Genomic DNA, 22189 nt, shown 5'->3' with positions numbered 1-22189 from the left:
CTTTGGGTACCTCCAGTAGTAATAATGATGATAATTCCTATTTACTGTGCTCCTGTGATGAGCCAGGCCCTGTACAGGCAGCTCGTTCACTCAGCCTTTCATTCCTCTGTCATGAACCGTTTGTTGACAGCCTCCCATGAGCCTGGGAACAAAGACCCACATTCAGTGGGGAGGACAGGCAGAAAACAAACACAGTGCTCTCTGATGTGTTAGGTAGCGTTAAGTGCTTTGAAGGAAATTAAAGCAGGTAAAGGATAGAAAGGGATGGGCAGGGGATCCGTTTCAGATGGCCTAGTAGGGAAGGCCTCTCTGAGAAGGTTTCATTTGAGCTGAGAACTGAAGGAAGTCAGGGAGTGAGCCAAGCCTGTGACTCTCCAGGGAGAGTTTCCAGACAGAACAGCAAGTGCAAAGGCCCAGTGGTGGGAGAAAGGTTGACAAGTTCAAGGAGCAGTGAGAAGCTGGTATGGCTAGAGCAGAGTAAATAATTTTAAAGTAGATGATCTTATTTAACTTTTATGACAGTTCCCCGGAGTGGGTGTTATCACCCCATGTTTACTGATGAGGAAAGTGTGGCCCAGAAATGGCCAGGACACTCGGCTAAGGGCGCACAACACAGCCAGGTTTTAGCCCTGGGGCTCTGTGAGCTTTTCCCACTCTACCATACTGCCTTTCTGGATCTTAAAATTGGGTAAGAGCAGCAGAGCAAGATCAAGGGTCCAGAAGTGTGGTGAGAGTCACAGACATTTTAAGGTCCCAGTGACCCATCATGGGGCAGGTGTCTGGAAGGTGTGGCTCTGACCAGAGACAGGCTCGCCCCAGTGGCGCGAGGCCCGCGGCAGCCTCAGCTGCAAGGATTCTTTAAGGCCTGAGTGCTGGGCCCTGACAGGGCGAGATGGATGGGGAGCACGGGCCTTAGTACCTGGGTGAGTTTCCTGAACAGTTTTCATCCTGGTCTCTGAGAGGATAAAGTTTAAGAAGATTGATTCCCTGGGAAAGGAGGATAGGAAGGAGAGAGGGCTCCTGCCTGGCCTGCCTGCTGTGAAAACGTGTCTCGTCTTCAAATAAAGGAAGCTGGCTGTCCTGAAAGGCTTGGGCTCCAGGCCTAGCAGCTCACATGATTTGCAGGCCTCAGGAGGGAGGCAGGAAGATGGGAGGGCAGAGGTGAGGGGGGATGATGGCACAGGGCCTTCCCAGCTTGGAGAAGGGGGTTCGGGTCATTGCTCTTATCCCCCTGAGCAGGCGCAGCCCCAAAGTGCTGGAGGCCCACTCACATCCAGTCTCCTCGGCCTAGCCAGGGCTTTTCCAGCTCCTGTCTCTTTTGCCACCTCTGAAAGCCTTCTGGAGTCCTGTTCAGCCCATGGTTTCACAACTTCATACCTCCAGGCCTTTGCTCACAAGGGGCCCTGGGCCTGGAAGTATTCTGTGGTTGGGTAGCCAGGAAGGTGGAGGAAAACTGGCATAAAAAGTCTAGAGGCCTTCAGGGAGAGAAAGGTTCAAGCCTCTGTTAGAAAGAAAGCCTTACCTGAAAGAGAATGAATGCTCACCCGATGTGGAAAAGAAAAGAATTTATTCACACTCTTGTGAGAACAGGCACATAACCAAATGTGGTGGCTAGCGCCCAAGCGATAGAATGCCACAGATTTTATACCCTAAGCTTAGCACACAGGTCCCTCCCCTCTTCCTCCAGGGCTTAGATTCTCCAGATGTTACAGCCTATCCGGATAGTCTAACTAATTCAAATTTCCTGCTGAAGGTTCCCGCTTTTGATTATGCTTTACATTTCAGTGAACCTGGCTGTTACTTATTTAAACTTATTTCTACCTATATAAGGATTTGGCACCAATTCTAGGCTTGTGTCAGAGGCCCTCCCCTTTCTCTGCCTGCAAGACCAGTCTGAGCCATTTTGCAGCCCTTTAGTTCTGTTTCTCTCATCCTGTGCCATATCGTGTGAAAGCTAAACTTCATTTTATCCTCACAACTCCAACTCTTTTTGTGTAAGATTTAAAGGTATCAAGAACTTATAGAGTGTGTGTTTAATAAGGCCGAGTGGCAATATTCTAAAATCGACCGTGGTGATGGTTGCACAACTCTAATTATACTTAAAACATTGAATTGTACTTAATGGGCGAATTGTGTGGTATGCGAATTGTATCCCAATAAGCTGTTATTTAAAAAAAAAAAAAAAGTCCACTGGTAGGGACAGCCATGAGGACCCCAAGATAAAATCACTCCTGGAAAGGAACAGGTGCAGTGGGTTGGCTGGCGGGATGGGTGGAAGGGAGGGTGGTGGGGATGGAGGGAAAAGACAACCAAAACTGCAGGTGATCTTCGTCCAGTCATCTCGGTTTGTGCCCTGGGGTTTTTGTGTGCGCTGAGTTATTTTTTTAAAAACTTATTTTAGAAAATGTCCTGTGTTGTATGAAAGGAGAGAAGGTTAGCACTCCCCTTGGCAAGGATGGAAGAGGCCCTCGAGCCTGCACAACATGCATACAGTTAAGGCGTTGCCACCTACTTCATGACATCTAACCATCGTTTTAGGAAAAAAAAAGAAAATGTCCTACAGATACAAAAGGATTTTTTTTAAACAAAAGTTCAAAGGGAAAATTTCAGATTTCAAAACAGAAAGAGAATACTGTAATGAACCCCTATACAACCATCACTCAGCATCAGCAATTATCAACACGTGACTCATCTTTTATCACCCACATCCCCAGCCTTTTCTCCCTTTCCCAGATTATATTGAGGCAAATCCCACAGATACTTTTGCATCTGAAAAATACCATTATTGCACCTAAAAGAGTTACGAGTAATTCCTTAAGATCGTCAAGTATCCAGTCATCATCCAAATTTCCAAATGTCTCATCAGTGTCATACTTGCCCTGGATGGTGATTAGTCGAAATGTCTCTAAGACTTTCTCAATCCATAGATTCCTCTACTCTTTTCTGAAGTTGATTTATTGAAGAAACTGATTGTTTATCTGAATTTTCTAATTGTGTTTACCAAGCTGCTGTAGGACTTTCCTCTGAATTGAAAGTTGGAGCTAGAGGAAGTTGGATCTAAAGATTCAGGTGTTTGTGGTTTTTGTTTTTGTGTCTGTGTCAAGGCTACCCCAGTGTTAGTGTGATCTTCTTACCAAGAAACACATACATTTAGTAGTCTCTCTTTCTGCGAATTAGCCACCATTTCAGTTCAATGCCTAGATCCCTAAATCATAAGGGGTTGCAAATCTGTCATTCCTTCTTCATTTGTTAGCTGGAATACTTCTGCAGAGAGAATCTCCTCATGTCCTCTTTGGTTTTCCAGTGGTACAGCTCAAACAGGAATGGCAGATTAAGGCCTGGAAAGAATGAGTTGGTTTCCTAGCATCCTCCTAAATTTGTTTGTCCAATTGTTTGTTTTGAGTGTCTTTATGAACTCAAAGATTTAACCATATTTGATGAATTTCAACCCGTTGCAGTTTGTTTTATCATTGATGCCCCACTTGTCCTGTCTTTGTCCAGTGGGAGCCTCTCGAGGTGACTCCTGAGTTCTTTGGATTCCACTGTAGAGGCCCTTGAAGGTATGACAAGGCTTATCGTGTACATTTCCTCCCACAGACTTGGGATCAGCCATTTCCTGAATGTGAATGAAACTAGACTCTTTTGTAGAGGAGCATCTTGATACACCACCTTGGCCCAGGCCTGAGCAGCTCCACCCTGGGGTAGAGCAGTGCGTGGCCTGGGGGCTCATTCCATCCTTCTTGCCAGGGACAGGGCACTTGTCGCCAAGGGGTCAGCATAAACGGCACTTCCTTGGGAAAGCCCTCACTGCCCCCGGGTAGGACAGACTGTGTCCCTCCTTTACCTTTGCTGTCTTACCCTTTATCGTAACTGTCAACATTCTTAGTTTCAAGTGACAGACTGCCTCTTGTAACTTAAACAGGAAAAGGACCGATTTTTAAAAAGTATTTGTTAGGATATTGATTTGGCTGCTTTGACAGACGCCAAGATAAGAGTATTTATTGTAGTGGCTTTATTTGGTTCTCATGTAAAATTATAAGCAGATAGGCAGTTGGGGTAAGGGAAGTTGTAGGGTGACTCTGCTTCTCAAAATGGTGCAGGGATCCACGTCTCTCCTATCTTGTGGCCCTACCATCCTTTTGGACAGTACTGTCCAGCAGAACTTTTTCTGCTGATGGAAATGTCCTATGTTGGCCTGTCCAGTATGGCAGCCACTAGCACATGTGACTTTGAGCACTTTAACTCTGGCTAGTACAACCGAGGAACTGAGTTTTAAATTTAACTTAATTTTAATTAATTTAAATTTACCCACATGTGGCTAGTAGCTGTAGCGTTGGACAGCATATGTGTAGGGTGCTGTACTGTCTGCATGGTTGAAAGGGGTTCAGTACCAAACCATCTTCTAGATCTCAGGAGAGGCAGAGGCAAGGATATCAGTCAGCTCCCTTTTGAGGGCATATGCCACTTCCTCTCACATCTCATTGGTCAGAAGTTAGGACAGGCCATGCCTATTGCAAGGGAGGCTGGGAAATGAAGTCTCTCTTGGACAGCCATGTGACCAGCTAACATTCAGCAGTGCTGCTACTAAAAGGGAAAGGCAGGGGAAAGGATGGATATTGGCAGACAATTAGAGACAGGGAAACTGGGTATGTCTAGACTGTTACCAGCAGAGGCAAGGAAGGCAGTGAATCAGGCTTTGAGGCCCCAAGCCAGACATACGTCTTAAAGCTCTCAATGTGGTGCTGATTCTGAGTCTTGCTTGCCATGTATCCCCAGCACTGAGCATTCTGGGGCACACCAAGGGTCACCTGAATCTTAGAGCAGGACGCTGAGTTCACTGCTAACTCGGTGCATGCATTTCAATATTTAATCCTGGAGACAAATCTAGGAGGAAGAAACTATCATTATTCCTAGATTTAAAGCTCAATGTGGCAGCTGTAACAAATTGTCATAAACTAGCTATTCGATTCCTGGGATGCTCAAGCAAATTCCATGCAATGGGTTGGCTTAAACAATGGGAAATGATTAGCATCCACGATGCATCTGCACTCACAAGAATGGATTAAAGGAACATGGCTTTTTCTGGGGAGTACGTGACAGGTGTGAACTCATTTGTAAGTAGGACTTTTGAATATACGATCATTAGTTAAGGTGTGGACTCATTTGTGCACAGGTTCTTCAAAGGTTCTATTTAGATGAGGCCAAATTGAGTCATAATCCGTATGACTGGAGGCCTTATAAGCAAAAGAAATTTGGGTGCAGTCGACCAGTAGAAGCCAGTAGTCAGTGGAAGCTAGAGAAGCAGGTATAAAAAGAGATTGTCACATGTCAGAGGGTTGCCAGAAAGCTACAGACTTTAGGAGAAAAGCAAGCTGTGCCAAAAACTTGCCGATGGACTTCTAGCCTCCAAAACGAAGACAAATTCCTGTTGCTTAGGGCAACCCATCATGTGGTGCTTGTCATAGCAGCTCCTGCAAACTAAGACACCAGGAAAAGTAGCTCCTCCCAGGAACCTCAACTTAATCACATGCTTGACCATCTAAGGTAACAGTCACTCTTTGCCATATCAGGTAGTATTTGTAGTTCTAAGGATTACAGCTCGGGCACATCTTTTTTTAGGGCCTACTGCAGCCCAATTATATCCCTGGCAAGTGGCCCCTGGGTTGCACTATGCCAGGGACACCAGGTTTAAGACAGAGGCCCTGCTGGTGGGGGCAGAGCTGGAACTTGAACCCAGACCAGCCCGTTTCCAAAGCCCACTATGTTTCCATTTAGACTTTATCCTCTAACGGTGTGCGAGTCAGAGCAGTTCAAGAAGGGAGAACCATGTTTAGCCCATGGATGAGTATTGAGAACTGCCATCTGAACCTTACATCCCCGGGGAACAGCTCGTTCCCCACTCCTGGTTTTCCTCTCAGTCTCTCTTTCCTCCTTCTCTGCATCCTCCTGCCTCCAAACGCATAACAAGTCTTTACATCTGTAAAGTGCTTTACCCTTTATAAAGCAATTTCACATAATATGAAATGAGGATTTTGTTTTAGCACTGGCGCCACTTATTCTTGATTTAAAAAGCAGAGGAGTTGAATCCCTTTCCTATTTTTCAAGGAAAAACAGTGCTCAGATTAAGTTGATTTTTGTATATGGCCTCTCCTTGATTTCTTTTTGGGGTCAGTGGCCTTTAATAGGAAAAAGAACAAACAGCTCCACATCCTGCAGCCTAAGGAGATGGAAGGACAGCAGAGGATTTGAATGGCCCAAGGCAGGGAGAACTCAGCCCACACCTGGGGGCCTGGGGCCTCAAAGCTGGGTGCCTGGCTCGGAAGCAGCTGACTGGGGCCTGGCCCCTGGATGGTTATGACTGCTCTTGACAGTCTCAGCACATGTGCCTGTCACAAGGCTCACACACATTCACTGCAAAGCTTCTCACATCTCCACACGTACCCACACCCCTTCCTGCACTCATAATCCATGTATACACACATGCATCCTTCTACACACACACTGGTCTGTCTCATGCCTATGTCCTCAGGTACACTTGCTAAAACTTATTAGGCACCAGCACCATTGGATCAAATGCTTTCTGTTCATTAATTCATTTCAATCCTTACAACAGCCCTGCAAGATTGGTAGTAGGATTTCCCACAATTAACAGATGTGGCCACTGAGCACAGAGAAGGTAAGTTACTTGCCCAAGGTTGCACAGCTGGTGAGTGGCAGAGCTGGATTTGAACCCAGTCTGTCTGGCCTCAGGTTCCTACAGGGCTTCACCCATACCCCCACCTATGCTGGTTCAACACACTCATACGGACACACTGATCCATATATGCACATGTGAACAAACACCCCCCACCCCCCCAACATATCCTGCCTCTCACCCACACCACCAGACCTGTTTGCATGCACACAGGCACTCCAGTGCACACACTCACCCCCCAACCCTACACTTGCACTCCTGCTTCCTCTTCTGCCTTTATCCCCTCAACTGGGGGTTTTCTTTTGATGTGAGTAACCCAGGTCAGGCCAGACTGGGTGTCAGGGTCAGGATGGGGGCAGGCCGGCCATTGACAGGGTGATGGGAAGCAGGAATGCCACAAATAAGCAAACAGCCCAGCCTGGATGCAGCCTTGGCTGAGCGTTTCCTGAAAGTCCAGAGACATGTTTATTTTTTGACAACTGTCCAGAGCCGACCTCAGGTCTTTCCCTTCGCAGATGGCCGTCTTGTTGGAGCCGTGGTTCTGGAATCGGACTCCCCAGGGCTTGTGTTTACAAATGTCCCTCTTCCCCAGCAGTGGGCGAGGAGACCTCATAGGGTGGGCCCAGGCTACTTGTTGGCTTTTTTTTTAACCTTTCATTTTGAAATAGGTTCAAACTCACAGGACAGTTACAAAAATAATGCATATCCATGCAGAGAACTCCAATATACCCCATCCCACTCCCCCAGGTACCCAGATTTGCCCATTTTAATTTTTTTCTATCCATCTATTACCCAAACTTTCCATCAACCCAAATAGAAAATCTGCAGAATTTAAGCATTAACTCTCCATTCAGACCCCTTCCCTGGCCCTTAGTAACCTTTAATCTCTGATTCTATGAATTTGTTTATCCTAATTATTTCACACCAGTGAGATGATACAGCTTTTGCCCTTTTGCGTCTGGTTTATTTCACTCAACATGATGTATTCAAGGTTCCTCCATTTTCTTGCATGTCTGTCCTTGTGCAGGTGTGATGCTGCTTTGATTACTGTGGCTTTGTAATACGTTTTAAAACCAGAAAGTGTGAGTTCTCCATCTTCATTCTTATTGTCAAGACGACGTTGGCTATTTGGAGCCCTTTCCTTCCATAGAAATTTGATGCTTAGCTTTTCCATTAGTGCAAAGAAGACTGTTGGACTTCTGATTGGGATTGCATCTTATTTCTTTATGCCGCTTTGATCCACTCTCTAGTGTCTTTCCAGTCTGAAGAGGTCCCTTTAGCATTGCTTATAGGGCAGGTCTAATGGTGACAAGCTCCCTCAGCTTTTCTTTACCTGGGTATGTAATAATCTCTCCTTCATTCTTTTTTTCTTCCCTTTAATTTTTTAAAAAATATTTTTTATTGACATCTCTTCACACACAAACAGTCTATACATGGTGTACAATCAATGTCTCACTATATCATCACATAGTTGTGTATTCATCACCATGATCAGTTTTTGGAACATTTGCATCATTCCAAAAAAAGAAATTAAAAGGAAAAGGAAAAAACTCATACATCCCATACCCCTTATTCTCCCTCTCATTAACCGCATATTTCCATCTACCCAATTTATTTTACCCCTTAGCTCCCCTATTATTTATTTTTTATTCTTTTTTTTTTAACTCATCTGTCCATACACTGGATAAAAGGAGCATCAGACACAAGGTTTTCATGATCACACAGTCACATTATAAAAGTTATATGTTTATATAGTTGTCTTTAAGAATTAAGGCTGCTGGAACTAAGTTGAACAGTTTCAGGTACTTCCCTCCAGTCTCTCCAATATACCATAAACTAAAAAGAATAATCTCTAGGATAACCTCTCGGTTCTGTTTGAAATTTCTCAGCCACTGAAATTTTATTTAGTCTTATTTCTCTCTTCCCCCTTTTGGTCAAGAAGGCTTTCTCAATTCCATGATACTGAGTCCTGGCTCATCCTGGGAGTCCTGTCCCATGTTGCCAAGGAGATTTACGCCCCTGGGAGTCATGTCTTACATAAGGGAGAGGGCAATGAGTTCATCTGCTGAGTTGGCTTAGAGAGAAAGGCCACATCTGAGCAACAAAAGAGATTCTTTGTAGGTGACTTTTAGGCATAATTATAAGTATCTCCTTTATTCTTTTTTTTTTTTTTTTATCAGTTATTTAATTAGGTTCTTTTCTCCATTATTCTTGAGAGAGATTCTCAAATGTAAAATTCTTGGCCAACAGATGTTTTCTTTCAGCATTTAAGTAAGTCACCCCATTGCTTTGTTGCCTTCCTGGTTGCTGAAGAGAAGTAAGCACATAAAATTACCAGGATTTCCTGCACGTAGCATAATTGCTTTTCTCTTGCAGCTTTTAGTACTCTCTTCTTGTACTTGTCATTTGACAATTTGACTACTATTTTTTTTTTCAGATTTTTTTTTTTACCCCTTCGGGTTGTAGCACTTTTTTAACTTTAACTTTGGCAGACTCTCCTTGCTGGGGGCATGGTGGAGACAGAGGAGAGGTTGTAGACTGGTTTTAATGGCTTCAAATTTCCAAGCCCTGGGGGTCTGAATTCCTTGAGGGAGGGATTCCACCTGAGTTGGGCTTCACTCCTCCCCTGGGGAAGGCACAGGGTCCAGACAAGCCCCCAAATGAGCTCGCTTCCACCTATACCTGGGACAGTTGCAGCCTGAGAAGTCTTGCCACTATATCCAAAGGCAGTCAAGCCTTTGTAGAAAGACAGCCACAAAAACCTCTGTTTCCTTCTGTTTTTCTTTTTCTGTCAACCCTGCCCCTTTGGTGCCAGGGCAAAGATGAGCAACCTCCGCTTTGACCAAGTTCACCTGAGCTGGGGGACTATTTTTAGTAGTCAGAATTTGTTAATTAATTCCACAATTGGTGTTTGATTGTGCTCAGTCCCTGCTACTGGTAAAGTTCCTTTCCTTTCCCCTCTGGGAAACAGCCTGTGGGGGAGGGGCACCAGCCGCGGCTGTTTTGGTAACTCACGGTTCTGGGGGGTCTCGAAGCCTGTCCAGCTGGTCCAGACTGGGGTACGCTGTGTGTCTGGTCACTGGTGTGGCCCCAGGAGCTGTTCTGTACTGTTTCTGGTTATTTAGTAGTTGTTCTGGAGGACAAACTAAAATGCGCACATTGTTAAGCCGCCATCTTGACCTGTAACACTTTTTTAAACTGTGAAATATAACATACATACAAAAAAGCAATAAATTTCCAAGTACATTTTAACAAGTAATTATAGAGCGAATTTTAAAGTTTGGTATGGGTTACAGTTCCACGATTTTTCATTTTTTCTTTTAGCTGCTCCAAGACACTGGAGACCAATAGAAATATCAATATAATGATTCAGCAGTCATACTCATTTGTTAAATCCTATCTTCTCTATTACATTCCTCCTTCTCTTTAAATAACATATATATATATAAGCAATAAATTTCAAAGTACATCACAACAATTAGTTGTAAAATAGATTCCTGAGTTTGGTATGGGTTACAGTTCCACAATTTTAGGTTTTTATTTCTAGCTGCTCTAAGGTCCTGGAGGGTAAAAGAAATAACAGTATGATGATTCAGCACTTATACTCATTTATTAAACCCTACCTTCTCTGTGTAACTCCACCATCAACTTTGATCTTTTTCCTATTCTTTAAGGATATTTTGGCTATTAGGGGCTATTAGGGGTATTTGGTCTGTGCCCATTCTAATGTTTTCATGTTGAAAAGGGCTGTTGATAATATGGAATAGGGGGATGGAATTAGTTGATGCTCCATCTGGAATATCATTTGCATTTCAGGGCTTATCTGGTCCAGGAGCCCATCTGGAGGTTGTAGGTTTCTGGAAAGTTACCCTAGTGCATGGAACCTTGTAGAACAGTGCCATGCTGTTTTGATCACTGTAGACTTGTAATAAGCTTTAAAATTGGGAACTTTGTGTCCTTTAACTTCATTCTTCCTTTTCTTTTTTTAAAAGATAGGTTGGACATACAACCCCCAGATGGGTCCCTGGACTAGAAAACTCCTGAAGCAGAGAGGAGCCAGCCTCTCCAGAGCATCAGCTAATTCCATCCCCCTATTCCATATTATCAGCAGCCCTTTTCAACATGAAAACATTAGAATGGGCACAGACCAAATACCCCTAAAGAGTGGAAGAAACATCAAATGGGGTGGTGGAATTATAGAGAGAAGATAGGGTTTAACAAATGAGTATGATTGCTGAATTATTATATTGATATTTCTTTTAGTTTCCAGTGTCTTGGAGCAGCTAGAGCTAAAAACCTAGAATTGTGGAATTATAACCCATACCAAACTCTGAAATCTGCTCTACAACTAATTGTTGTGATGTGCTTTTAAATTTATTGTTTTTATGTATGCTGGTATTTTTCACGAAAAGAGAAAAAAAATTATTGTGATAATAAATGCACAGCTATGTGGTGGAAAGAATTAATGTAATAGTGCACTGCATTAAAGAATAAAGAATTTAAAATTAAAAAAAAAAAGTAGGATTGGCAGTGTTCTAGTTTGCTAGCTGCCGAAATGCAACACACCAGAGACGGATTGGCTTTTAATAAAAGGGGATTTATTTTGTTAGTTCTTCAGAGGAAAGGCAGCTAACTTTCCACTGAGGTTCTTTCTTATGTGGAAGGCACAGGATGGTCTCTGCTGGTCTTCTCTCCAGGCCCCTGGGTTCCAACAACTTTCCCTGGGGTGACTTCTTTCTGCCTCTCCAAAGGCCTGGGCTGAGCTGCAAGTGCTGAGATGAGGAATGCCGAGCTGCTTAGGCTGTGCTACATTGTGTTCTCTCATTTAAGCACCAGCCAATTAAGTCAAACGGCACTCATTGCAGCAGACATGCCTCCTAGCCCCCTGCAGATGTAATTGGCAACAGATGAGGTTCACCTACCATTGGCTCATGTCCACAGCAACAGAACTAGGTATACTCACCTGACCAAGTTGACAACTGAATCTAACTAACACAGGCAGTTTTGGGCCCCTTATTCTTCCAAACAAATTTGATGATTGGCTTTTCTAATTATGCAAAGAAGGCTGCTGGAATTTTGATTGGGATTGTATGGAATCTATAAATTATTTTGGGTAAAAGTGATACTTGACATTATTTAGTCTTCCAATCCTTGAGACTGGAATACCCTTCCATTTATTTAGCTCTTCTATTATTTCTTTTCCTTTTAGCAATGTTTTGTAGCTTTCTATATAGAAGTCCTTTAAATCCTTGGTTAAAGCTATTCCTAGATATTTGACTATTTTAGTTATAATTGTAAATTGACTTTTTTTCTTAATTTCTTCCTTAGATTGTTAATTACTAGTTATGAACACTGATTTTTGAGTGTTGATCTTTTACTCTGCCACTTTACTGAACTAGTTGGTTAACGCTAATAGATTCATTCTAGGTTTCTCAGGGCTTTATAAAAAGTTTCATGTTATCTGCAAATAGTGAAAGTTTTACTTCTTCCTTTCCAATTTGAATGCCTTTTATTTCTTTTTCTTACCTAGTTGCTCTGACTGGAACGCCCAATTCAGTGTTGGATAACAGTGGTGATAGTGGGCATCCTTTGTTAGAGGGAAAGCTCTCAGTCTTTCACCACTGAGTATGATGTTAGTTGTAGGTTTTGCTTGTTTGTTTTTGCATGGGCAGGCACTGGGAATTGAACCCGGGTCCCTGGTATGGCAGGCCAGAATTCTGCCACTAACCCACCATCATACCACCCAGTCATAGGTTTTTCATAGATAATTTTTTACATGTTGAGGAATTTTCCTTATATTCCTATTTTTCTCAGTGTTTTTATCAAGAAAGGATGCTGGATTTTGCCAAATGTCTTTGCTGCATCAATTGGAATGATCATGTGTTTTCCCTTTGTCTTGTTAATGTAGTGGATTACATTAATTGACTTATGTTGAGCCATGCTGCATACCTGGGATAAATCCCACTTGATCATGGTGTATAATACTTTCAATGTGCTGTTGGATTCTGTTTGCCAGTGTTTTGTTAAAATCTGTATTCATGAGGGATATTGGTCTGTAATTTTTTTCTCGTGATTTCTTTATCCAGTTTTGGTATTAATGTCATGTTGCCTTCATAGAATGAGTGGGGGAGGGTTCCCTCCTCTGTTTTTTTGGAAGAGGTAGAGCAGGATTGGTGTTCATTTATTGTGGAATGATTGGTGGAGTTCACCTGTGAAGCCATCTGGTCTTGTACTTTTCTTTGTTGGGAGATGTTTTTCTTTGGTAGGGGGAGGTTTTTGATGACTAATTCAATCTCTTTATTTGTAATTGTTGAGGTCTTTTATTTCTTCTAGACAGTGTAGGTTGTTCATCTGTTTCTAGGAAATTGTCCATTTCATCTAACAAACTAGACAATTTGTTGGTGTACAGATATTTATAGTATCCTCTTATGATGTTTTTTTACTTCTTTGGGGTCAGTAATAATGTCCCCCCTTTATTTTTCTATTTTTTTCTTTGGCAGTCTAGTGAAATGTTTATCAATTTTTGTTAATCTTTTCAAAGATCCAACTTTTGGTTTTGTTAATTCCTTCTATTTAAAAAAATTCTCTATTTCATTTATTTCTGCTCTATTCTTTGTTATATCTTCCCTTCTCCTTTTGTTGAGTTTAGTTCCTTCTCGTTTCTCCAGGTATGAAATTAGGTCTTTGATTTGAGCTTTCTCCTTTTTTAAAAAAGCAAGTTTATTGAGATATATTCACATGCCATATCATCATCCAAATTATACAACTGATGACTCAGTATCATCATTTAGTTGTGTATTCATCACCACAGTAAATTTTAGAACATTTTCATTACTCCAAAAAATAAAAAATAAAAGCAAGAGAGAACACCCAAAACATCCCTTACCCCACAACCACCTATTATTTACTTATTTGTTCTTTATTTTCTTACTCATCTGCCCATATACTGAATAAAGGAAGTGTCAGTCACAGGTTTTCAGTCACATGGTCACACTGTAAAAGCCATAGAGTTACGCATTCATCAAAAATGAAGGCTACTGAATTTCAGTTCAACAGTTTCAGGTCTTTCCTTCTAGCTGTTCAAATACACTAGAAACTAAAAAGGAATAACTATATAATTTTTAAGAATAACCTCTTGACTGTATTTAAAATTCCTTAGCCACTGAAACATTATTTTGCTTCATTTTTTTCACCCTTTTAGTCAGGAAGCCTTTCTCAACCCCACAATTCCAGGGCCAGGTTCATCCCTGAATCATGTCCCATGTTGTCAGGGAGATTTACACTTATGAAAATATGTCCCATATTAGGGAAAAGCAGTGAGTTCACTTGCTGAGTTGGCTTAGAGAAAGAGAGGCCACATCTGAGCAACAATAGAGGTTCTCTGGGCGTGACTCTTAGGCAAAATTATAAGTAGGCTTAGCTTTTCCTTTGTAAGGGTAACTTTCATAAGGGCAAGTCCCAAGATCAAGGACTTCTCATATTAAATTGGTAGTCCCTAATGCTTGAAAGAACATCAGGAATTGCCCAGCTGGGGAAGTTTAATATTTCTACATTTTCCCCTGGTCCCTCAAGGAGAATTTGTAAATACATTTTTATTTTCTGCCCACATTACTCTGGGATGTATCAGGGTATTAAATTAACCTGTACAAAATAATGATCTCATTCTCTAGTCAAGGTTCCATGTAATTATGTTGTTTGAATGAACTGAACATACAGTTTAAATTAGCCAGTATGCTACAGAAAATATAAATTTTGTACCAAATAAGCATTTCTTCCTTTGGTCTTACACAGAAGCTGAAGTTTTAAAATACAGACACTGTCATCCTTTACTCTGTATTCTGATTTACTTTAGTCCTAACCAGACCAGCTTCATTCATATCTCTAATTGAAGTTTGATCTCTTTTTCACCTTCTTTAACAGTTGCTGTATGGGGAAATGCTGACTTTCAGAGTTGCAGAACTCTAACTCTGTGTCTCTGGTGTCACAGATACCCAGAGTTCCAGGGAATGACCAGATTATACACAAAGAGCTCAGCATCTCAGAAGTTAGAAATAAGTTAAAATTCTGAAATAGGTGTGACTGCTGTAAGAGGTTACCATCTCGGAAGTCTTTACAGTAAGCCTTATTGTACGTTCTGTACTCCTTAATCACTGGTTGTCCGATCTCTGCACACATTCTGTTGCCTGATAACCTGTGCTCTACAATTCAGTTCTTCGAGTTTGCGTACTATATTTGGTCCATATTAGTGATGCCCTACAATATTTGTCTTTTTTGTTTCTGGCTTATTTCATTCCATATAATGTCCTTATGGTTCATGTACCTGTTACATGCCTCACAACTTCATTCCTTGTTGCAGCTGCTTAATATTCCATTGTATGTATACACCACAGTTTGCCCTTCCTTTCATCAGTAAGTGTGCCCTTAGGTCACTACCACCATAAACACCAATGTGCAAATGTCCATTCATGACCCTGCTTTCAGTTCCTCCAAGTGTGTACCTAATAATGGGGTTGCAGGATCATATAGCACACTATACCTTGTCTCCTGTGGAACCGCCACGCTGCCGTCCAGAGGGGCTGCACCATTCTGCTTCCCTCCCAACAGTGAATAGGTTCCTTTCTCTTTCCACATTTTATCCATCACTTGTATCTTTCCGTTTATTTTTAAAAGTTTTATTCACACACCATGCCATCCATCCTAAGTAAACATTCAGTGACTTCTGGTATAATCACATAGTTGTGCATTCACCACTGCACTCTGTCTGAGAACATTTCCATTTCTTCCTCAAAGAACTATGAAGAGGAAAAAAAGAAAAAAAATGAAGGGCAAAAAATAAATAAAATAAAAAGAGAAACACCATCAACACCATTAAGTATCCCATCCACCTTCCTTATATCCCCTCTTATTAACATAGCTTTGATATATTGTCTTTGTTACAATTAACAGAAGCATATTACAATGTTACTTTTAACTATAGACCTTTGTATGCATTGACTGTTTTTTTTTCCCTTATGCCATCTCATTTTCAGCACCTTGCAATGTTGACATTCATTTGTTCTCCCTCATGTAAAAACTTTCTTCTATTTGTACATTTAATCACCATCATTGTCTACTCTAAGTTTCACTAAGTTATACAGTGTCAGTTTTTATTGTCTATCTTTTCTTCTAGTGTCCTACATGCCCTTAGCCTTTCTCATTCAGCCATACTCACACTCAGCTTTGTTCAACATACTTAAAATATTGTGCTTTTTTTTTTTTTAGCCCTAATGACAGTCTTCATTTCTACACTCTTCTCCAATATCCTCTCTCCTGTCTTTTCCTATCTGCCTGCAGTGGTCCATTTACTATTCCTTGTAGAGTAGAGTGGGTCTCTTGTTCACAGACTCTCTCAGTGTCCATCTGTTTGAAAATATTTAAAACTCGTCCTCAGTTTTGAAGGATGGTTTTGCAGGGCATAGAATTCTTAGTTGGCAGTTTTTCTCTTTCAGTGTCTTAAATATATCATATCATTGCCTTCTCTTCTCCATGGTTTCTACTTATAAATCTATATAGTCTTATTGAACTTTCCTTGTATATGGTGGATTGCTTTTCTCTTACTGCTTTCAGAATTCTCTCTTTGACATTTGGCAGTCTGATTACTAAGTGTCTTATGTAGGTCTTTTCAGATCTATTCTGTTTGGGGTATGTTGCACTTCTTGGATCTGTAATTTTATGTTTCATAAGATTTGGAATTTTTTCAGTTATTATTTCTTCCATTCTTACTCTTTTTGTGTGCAAAAGATTTTATTTGCACTATGGGCTCTGCCAAATGCAGGGAAAACTGTTCATCAGGAAGAAATGAGGAGGTTGGAGACATGGACTAAAAAGCTAAGATCTCCTTCAGGAGATGACATTGAAACCTCAATCATTTTTCAAAAGTAAAAAAGTCTCTTATTGGTTAGGTCACCAGCCTAAAACTGTGGAAAATCCCATTGAAACCTACACTATTTTTGAAGAAAAACTAATATCCCCCTGTCCCGAGGTAGAGAACACAAGGCTTTAAGTAATTTCAGGAGGAGAAGTCCTAAATAAAACAGGCTACTTCATGCTTCTTTTCTTTTTCCTCTGCTCAATTTTTAAAAAATTTTTATTGTATAATATAACATATATACAAAATCTTTCATTATTCTTTCTGGCCCCTTTCCCTTCTTTTCTTCTGCTGGGAGACCCATAACACATATATTCATGCATTTCATGTTGTCATTCAGTTTGCTGAGACCCTGCTCATATTTTTCCATTCTTTTCCCTATCTGTTCTTTTGTGTGTAGGATTTCAGTTGTCCTGTCCTCTAGTTCACTAATTCTTTCTTCTGCCTCTTCAAATCTGCTGTTGTATTTCCCCATTGTGTTTTTCATCTCTTCTTTTATGCCTTTCATTCCCATAAGTTCTGTCATTTGTTTTTTCAAGCTTTCCAGTTCTTCTTTATGGTCACTAAGTACCTTCTTTCTGTCCTTCAACTCTTTTGCCATATCTTCCCTCAACTCATTGATTTTTAAATTTGATTTAGAAGATTTGTTGGAACAGCTTTAATTAGTTGTTTCAACTCCTGTATCTCATTTGAAGTGTTAGTTGTTCCTTTGATTGGGCCATATCTTCTTTTTTCCTGGTATAACTCTTTTTTTTTTTTTTCCGCTGGTGTCTAGGTATCGAGTTCCTTGATTAGTTTGTTCTGGGGGTTATTTTCTCTCTTTTACCTAGGGTTTTCTTGTTGATTGGCTTTGTTCTCTATCTGTTCTTTGACGTTCAGTTTAACTTATTCTAGACCTCTACCTTAGCTTCTGTTTAACTGATCAGAATTTTTCAGCTCCTTTTTTTCTGGATCTTGCCCAGCCAGATAGAATCTACCCCAATCATATTTTCCCAAACAAGACAGTCCCAGAACTTAGGATATGGGTGTAACCAGTGACAAGTTTCCCTGAAGTTATGACCCAGCAGCCTGCCAGTCTTTCCTATAAGGCCCCTTGAATCTGTATTTTTCCTATCCTGTCCAGCAGGTGGCACTTGTCAGTCCACAGTACTCTACCAGCAGAGAGTGATACAGGCCTTTATTCTCAGCGGACCCTGTCCCTGCTGGGGATGTGACTGAGACAGAGGCTGAAGTAGATGGGGGGAACTAAATTGTTTCTGTTTTCCAGGTCCTGTGCTGGGCTCTGCTTCTCCTCCCTTTCTTGGGGGAAGATATGCCCTGTAGGTGTATCTGACAAGTTAATTTATCTCTCAGACATTTGCTAACTCTGCTCTTGTCTGGGGCAGTGCTGAAACCTGAGAATGCCTGCGGCTTAATTTAATGGGCCACTAGAAAGTTAAAAAAAAAAAAAAAAAGGAAAGAACAAAATCCTTCTCAGAGCCCTGCCCCTGGGTTTGCCAGTTAAGAGCTGGCATTGGATTGGTACTAGGCTGTATGTGCCCCTTTTCTTGGGGCACAACCCTTTACCAGTATTCTGAGGTTGGTAAACTCTAAAAGCCTCAGGTTTTTTTTTTGTTGTTGTTGTTTTTATTTTCTCTCTTTCAGGGAGAAACCTCCAGGTTCCTTTTCTGATTGCTCCAGTGTTATCTTTTTTGCTTGGAGCTGTATTGAGCAGCCGCAAATTTTTAATTAATTCCACAGTTGGAGCTTGGCTGAGCTACCTTCTCTTGCTCCTAGTAGAGACTGCTTCTTTTTCCCTTGAGGAATTAACTCCAGAAGAGCATGCCATGCCACTGGGGGAAGGGGTGCCAGCCTCCATGGCTTGGGAAACTTACAGTTCTGCTCTGTGATCTCGGCCCTTCCACCCATTCCAGACTGGTGTACGATGTGTATCTGGGCACAGGAGTCCCCCAAACAGTTGTTCCAGATAGTTCCTGGCTATTTACTGGCTGCCCTAGGGGACAGAATACTAGCTACCCTAGAGGGTGAACTCTTCCTTCATTTTAATATAAGCATTTAGGGATGTCACTTTCCCTTTCAGCCCCTCCTATGCTGCATCCCATACATTTTGATTTACTGGGTTCTTGTTTTCATTTGTATCAAGATATTTACTGATTTCCCTTTTGATTTCTTCTTTGTGCCACTGATTGTTTAAGAGTGAAATAACTTCCATATATTTGTGGATTTTCCCATTCTCCATCTATTATGGATTTCCAGCTTCATTCATTGTGGTCAGAGAAGATGCTTTTTATAATTTCAGTCTTTTAAAATTTATTGAATCTTGTTTTGTGACCTAACATGTGATCTGTGCTTTTTTTTTTGGTCCATATGCTTTTGAGAAGAATGTACATCATGATTCTTTGGGGTGCCTTATTCTGTATGGCTGTTAGGTATAGTTCATTTATTATATTATTCAAGTTCCCTCTTTCCTTATTGATCTTCTGTCTAGATGTTCTCTCCATTGATGAAAGCGGTATATTGAAGTCTCCAACTATTATTATAGAAGTGTCTATCTCTGTCTTCAATTTTGTCAGTGTTTGCCTCATGCATTTTGGGGCCTTGTGGTTAGGTCCATAAATATTTATGATTGTTATTTCTTCTTGGTAGAATGACTATTTTGTCAGTATATAGTGTCCTGCTTTGTTTTTTGTAGCAGCTTTTGATGTAAAGTCTATTTTGTCTGTTATTTGTATAGCTATACCAGCTCTCTCTTGGTTATTATTTAAATGGATTCTCTTTTTGTATTTCACCCTGTTTGTGTCTTTGGATCTTAGGTGAGTTTCTTTAAACAATATCTAATTGGATTGTGCTTTTTTTAAAAATCTATTCTGCCAATCTGTGTCTTTGTATTGCAGAGTTTAATTTGTTAACATTCAGTATTCTTACTGTAAAGGCAGGACTTACTCCAGCCATTTTGTCCTTTGGTTTTTATATATCATATCTTTTTGTCTCCTCTTCCTTTCATGCAGTTTCCTATTGTGTTCAGTTGATCTTTTGAGATGTATCTGATTGGTCCCTTTATTTCCATTTCTGTATATTTTAAAAATACTTTCTTTGTGATTACCTTGGAGTTTCTATTACACAACTTAAATCTATAACCTACTAGTTTGAGAATATACCAATTTAACTTTAATAGCATACTCTGCTCCCATGTTCCTGTTTACCATCTTTATGATGTTTTTGTCCCACGTTTCCACTTTATATATTGTGTGTCCATTATCGGGAAATATGTTGGTTTCTTGTTCAATTGTATTCTTACAAGAATTAAACAGCAGAGTTATGTATTGAGGATGCAGTACTATTGGGTTTGTATTTATCCATTTAGTTACCTTTACTGAAGATTTTCACTTCTACGTACTGCTCCAAGCCACTCTTCCTTATCTTTTCCTTTCAATCCAAAGAACTCCCTTTAGCAATTCTTGTAGGACAGGCAGGTCTTTTGCAGATGAACTTTTAGATTTTGTTTATCTGTGAATGTCTTAAACTCTCCCTCATTTTTAATATGTTTTTAAATTATGAAATATAATATGTATACTAAGAAAAAAAAGAAAAAGCAATAATTGTCAAAGTACACTTCAACAAGTAGCTACAGAACAGGTTCCAGAGTTTGTTATGGGTTACCATTTCACTGTTTCAGATTTTTCCTTCTAGCTGCTCCAAAACACTGGAGGCTAGAAGAAGTATCAATATAGTGATTCAGCTGTCATACTCATTTGTTAAATCCTATTTTCTCTATTATAACTCCTTTCATTTGATCCTTTTCCCAACCTATAGGGATTTTAGGCAATGCCCATTCTGACCTTTTCATGTTGAGAAGGGTAATTGACAGTAAAGGGTAGGGGGATGTAATTAGTTAATAATCCTGAAAAGGCTGGTTCTCTAGGTTTCAGGATTTATTTGGCCTAGGAACACCCTGGAAATTATAAGTTCCAGGAAAGCAAACTCAGTGTGTGAAACTTTTGTAGAGTCTCAGTTCAAGCCCTAGGTTTCTTAAGAGTTAACAGGAGTGATGTTGGTTGGCTTTAGCAGACCATGGCAGTTAATGCTATCTAACTGAAGCTTGCATAAGAATAGCCTCCAGAATAGCCTCTTGACTCTATTTGATCTCATAACCACTGATACCTTATTTTATTATACTTCTTTTCCCCTTTTTGGTCAGGAAGGCATTGTTGATCCAACAGTGCCAGGGCCAGACACATCCCTGGGAATCATGCCCCACATTTTCAGGGAGACTGTCAACCCTGAATGTCATGTACCATGTGGCAGGGAGGGTAATGATTTTCCTTGCAGAGTTGGGCTTAGAGAGAGAGAGGCCATACTGAGCAACAAAAGATATTTACTGGGTGCAACTCTTAGGCCTCATCATAGGTAGTCTTAGCTTCTCCACTACAGAAATAAGGTTCATAAGGGCAAGCCTCAAAATTAAGGGCTTGGCCTATTTGGGGGGAAGCCCCAATGATTGAGAGGGTACCTAGGGTTTCCCAGATGCCTCCCATTTTCTGAAGGACATTTTTGCCTGGTAATTGGGGATTGGCAGTATCTCTCTCTCCATGTTGTAAGTATGTCATGCCACTGTGTTCTGTTCTCCATGGTTTCTGATGAGAAATCTCCATTTAGTCTTATTGAGGATCTCTTGTCTGTGATAAATCACTTTTCTCTTGGTCCTTTCAGAATTCTCTCTTTGTCTTTGCCGTTTGACATTCTGATTAGTATGTGTCTTGGAGTAGGCCTCTAATGGTTCATTGTGTCTGGCATATGTTGCACTTCTTGGACATGTATATTTATGTCTTTTGTAAAAGTTAGGAAATTTGGGGTCATTATTTCCTCAAATATTCTTTCTGCCTCTTTTCCCTTCTGTTCTCCTTTGGGAATCCCATGAAGCATATTTTCGTATACTTCATGCTGTCACACATGCCCCTTAGACACTGCTCACGTTTTTTCAGTTTTTTTCTCTATCCATTCTTCCAACTGTATGATTTCAGTTGTCCTGCCTTGTAGTTCACTGATTCTTTTTTCTGCCTGTTAACATCTGCTATTGTATGCCTCTAGTGTATTTTTTGGGGGGAGGGGTACATGGTCCAGAAATTGAACCCTTGTCTCCTGCATGAAAGGTGAGCAGTCTACCGCTGAACCACTCAAACACCCATATTTTTAATCTCCATTGTTGTGCTCTTTATCCCAATTTTTGTTATGTTTCATTTAAACTTTCTACTTCTTCTGCTCACATATTGCCTTCTTAATATCCTTTAGCTCTACAGTCATATTTCATTTATTTCTACCCATATTTCCTCCAACTTCTTGAATTTATTTAAGAGATTTGACTGAATGTCTTTGATTAGTTGTTCCAAAATCTGTCTTCTCTGAAGTTTGTTTTTTTAATCATTTATTTTTTATTGATATATATTATACATTCATAATACATATTCATAATCATCCAAGGTGTACAATCAGTGTTTCATGATATCATCATATAGCTGTGCATTTGTCATCACAATTGATATTTTTTTCTTTTTTGTGAAAAATAACATATATGAAAGAGCAATAAATTT

General features: G+C 40.6%; 1 protein-coding gene and 1 non-coding gene across 14 annotated transcripts in view; both read left to right on the top strand.

Annotated features, from left to right (window-relative positions):
- Positions 1-22189, top strand: part of LRMDA (leucine rich melanocyte differentiation associated) — a 1434085-nt gene that overhangs the window by 48714 nt on the left and 1363182 nt on the right. The window lies entirely within an intron of this gene.
- On the top strand, positions 2412-2538 carry LOC143654693 (U6atac minor spliceosomal RNA). The gene has a single exon (XR_013161888.1). It is a non-coding gene; the product is annotated as a U6atac minor spliceosomal RNA (small nuclear RNA).

This window comes from Tamandua tetradactyla, chromosome 13, assembly GCF_023851605.1.
Source record: "Tamandua tetradactyla isolate mTamTet1 chromosome 13, mTamTet1.pri, whole genome shotgun sequence".
NCBI classification, from domain to species: domain Eukaryota; kingdom Metazoa; phylum Chordata; class Mammalia; order Pilosa; family Myrmecophagidae; genus Tamandua; species Tamandua tetradactyla.
Note: the sequence above shows the minus strand (reverse complement) of the source record. Positions and strands in the feature narration are given on the sequence as shown.